This window comes from Octodon degus, unplaced genomic scaffold (genome assembly GCF_000260255.1).
Source record: "Octodon degus isolate 3935 unplaced genomic scaffold, OctDeg1.0 scaffold00113, whole genome shotgun sequence".
NCBI lineage: Eukaryota > Metazoa > Chordata > Mammalia > Rodentia > Octodontidae > Octodon > Octodon degus.
In genome coordinates this window covers 7,970,213-7,973,511 of record NW_004524689.1, presented here as the reverse complement: position 1 = coordinate 7,973,511, position 3,299 = coordinate 7,970,213, and the positions used below count along the sequence as shown (strand labels likewise).

The following is a 3,299-nucleotide window of genomic DNA, read 5'->3' as shown; positions in this document are numbered from 1 at the left end:
GCCTGCGCCTGCGCCGCGGGCCCCGCACCCCTCCCCCCCACGGGGCTCGGCGAGGCGCGCGCTCCTGCGCCTGCGCGGCCGGCTCCTCGCCCCTCCTCCTTTCTGGGCGCCGTCGTCGGCGTGAAAATGGCGGCATCTATGGCGGCGGCGGCCTCTGCCACCTCCGGCAACGCGGGCTCCGGTGAGGTCTCAGCCGGCGGCGAGAATCGCGCGGCCGCTTCCTCGGCCGCGGCCTCAGCCTCGTCGCCCGCGGCGGGCGGCGGCGAGGCGCTGGAGCTGCTGGAACGCTGCGGGGCGTGCCGGGAGCGCCTGCGTCCGGAGCGCGAGCCGCGCCTGCTGCCTTGCCTGCACTCGGCCTGCAGCGGCTGCCTCGCGTCCGCCGCGGCCAACAGCTCGGGGGACGGCGGCGCGGCCGGCGACGGCGCGGTGGTGGACTGCCCTGTGTGCAAGCAGCAGTGCTGCTTCAAAGACATCGTGGAGAACTACTTCGTCCGCGACAGTGGCAACAAGGCTGCCTCAGACGCCCAGGAGGCGAACCAGTGCTGCACTAGTTGCGAAGATAACGCCCCAGCCACCAGCTACTGCGTCGAGTGCTCCGAGCCACTGTGCGAGACCTGCGTGGACGCTCATCAGCGGGTGAAGTACACCAAGGACCACACAGTGCGCCCCACCGGGCCGGCCAAGTCCCGGGATGGGGAGCGCACGGTCTACTGCAACGTGCACAAGCGGGAGCCTCTCGTGCTGTTCTGCGAGAGCTGCGACACCCTTACCTGTCGGGACTGCCAGCTCAGCGCCCACAAGGACCACCAGTACCAGTTCCTGGAAGATGCCGTGAGGAACCAGCGAAAGCTCCTGGCCGCACTGGTGAAACGCCTTGGGGACAAACATGCCACACTGCAGAAGAGCACCAAGGAGGTGCGAAGCTCCATCCGCCAGGTGTCCGATGTGCAGAAACGGGTGCAGGTGGATGTCAAGATGGCCATCTTGCAGATCATGAAGGAACTGAACAAGCGGGGCCGCGTGCTGGTCAGTGATGCCCAGAAGTTGACAGAGGGCCAGCAAGAACGCCTGGAACGGCAGCACTGGTCCATGACCAAGATCCAGAAGCATCAGGAGCACATCTTGCGCTTTGCCTCCTGGGCGCTGGAGAGTGACAACAACACGGCCCTGCTGCTGTCTAAGAAGCTCATCTACTTCCAGCTGCAGCGAGCCCTGAAGATGATCGTAGAGCCCGTGGAGCCCCACGGGGAGATGAAGTTCCAGTGGGACCTCAGTGCCTGGACCAAGAGTGCTGAGGCCTTCGGCAAGATTGTGGCTGAGCGGCCTGGTACCAACTCCACTGGCCCTGCACTCATGGCCCCCCCAAGAGCCTTGGGACCCCTGAGCAAGCAGAGCTGTAGCAGCAGCCAGCCCATGGAGGTCCAGGAAGGCTATGGTTTCGAGTCAGATGACCCCTACTCCAGTGCAGAGCCCCATGTGTCTGGCATGAAGCGTTCCTCCTCTGGTGAGGGTGAGGTGAGTGGCCGCATGCGCAAGGTGCCACGGGTGAGCCTTGAACGCCTGGACCTGGACCTTACAGCCGACAGCCAGCCACCAGTCTTCAAGGTCTTTCCAGGCAGCACCACCGAGGACTACAACCTCATTGTGATTGAGCGTGGTGCTGCTGCCGCGGCTGCTGGTCAGCCAGGGACTGCACTCCCAGGAGCACCCGGTGCTCCACCTCTTGCCAGCATGGCCGTTGTTAAGGAGGAGGAGACGGAGGCAGCCATTGAAGCCCCTCCTGCAGCTGCTGTAGAGGGCCCTGAGACCAAACCTGTGCTCATGGCTCTGGCTGAGGGCCCTGCCACTGAGGGCCCCCGCCTGGCCTCACCTAGTGGCAGCACTAGCTCAGGCCTGGAGGTGGTGGCTCCTGAGGGTTCCTCAGCGCCAGTTGGTGACCCAGGCACCTTGGATGACAGTGCCACCATTTGCCGTGTCTGCCAAAAGCCAGGTGACCTGGTCATGTGCAACCAGTGCGAGTTTTGCTTCCACCTGGACTGCCACCTGCCTGCTCTGCAGGATGTGCCAGGGGAAGAGTGGAGCTGCTCACTCTGCCAAGTGCCCCCTGACCTGAAGGAGGAGGATGGCACTCTTAGCATGGATGGCACAGACAGTGCCGGCATGGTGGTCAAGCTCTCGCCAGTCAACCAGCAGAAATGTGAACGTGTCCTGCTGGCCCTCTTCTGCCATGAACCCTGCCGCCCCCTGCACCAGCTGGCTACCGACGCTCCCCTCTCCATGGAGCAGCCAGGGGGTACCCTGGACCTGACGCTGATCCGCGCCCGCCTCCAAGAAAAGCTGTCACCCCCTTACCGCTCCCCCCAGGAGTTTGCTGAGGATGTAGGCCGCATGTTCAAGCAGTTTAACAAACTGACCGAGGACAAGGCGGATGTGCAGTCTATCATCGGTCTGCAGCGCTTCTTCGAGTCCCGCATGAATGAGGCCTTCGGTGACACCAAGTTCTCCGCTGTGCTGGTGGAGCCGCCACCACTGAGTCTGCCCAGCGCTGGTCCAAGTTCCCAGGAGCTGTCTGGTGGTCCTGGTGATGGTCCCTGAGGCTGGGGCTCTTATGGCCACCCTGGCCTGGCTCTGCTCTGTATCCTGTCACCCTGTCCCTAACTCCCTGGTAGCCTGACTCCCACTCCCTGGTTGCCCTATCCCATATTCCCTCACGAAATGGTTTTTACTTCTGTGGATTTAATAAAAATCTCACCAGTTTCTTAGGCTCAGCTGCTTGGGGCTATGGTTCTGGGGCAAAAAGAAGTAGAGATTCATTTAGCATATAGTGATTGAATATCTACTTGAGTAAAATCTACCAGTGGAAGAGCAGATCATGTGACAGATGTATGTTTTCTAAGAAACCCCAAACTTGAGGCTAGAGAGATAGCTCAGCGGACTAAGTGCCTGCTTAGGCAAGCACAGGGACTGGAGTTTGATCCCTGGTAGCACGTGCTGTGCTGTTCCCTTGCCCCCAGGCTCACAGCCAGCCACCCAGTCCTGGTGTGCTGGTACATGCCTGTAATCCCAGTGTTGGCATGGCTGAAACAAAAGAGGATCACTACAAGTCTGAGCTGCATAGTGAGACCCTGTAACAACCAAAGACATTAAAAATATCCCCAAACTTCTAGTTATACTGTTGTACTTTTTCATAGCACTTGCACTTACCAATATCTGGACATTGCTGTATTTTTTTTTTTTTGTGTGTGTGTGTGGAACCTGGAATTGAACTCAGGCCCTTGCACTTGCCGGTGAAGCGCTTA

At 60.4% G+C, this 3,299-nt stretch overlaps 1 pseudogene across 1 annotated transcript; it reads left to right on the top strand.

Annotated features, from left to right (window-relative positions):
- Positions 1–126: 126 nt before the first annotated feature.
- Positions 127–2,757, top strand: LOC101579882 (annotated as a pseudogene). Its single transcript, XR_001117255.1, has one exon. The product of XR_001117255.1 is annotated as a transcription intermediary factor 1-beta pseudogene (transcript).
- Positions 2,758–3,299: the final 542 nt, after the last annotated feature.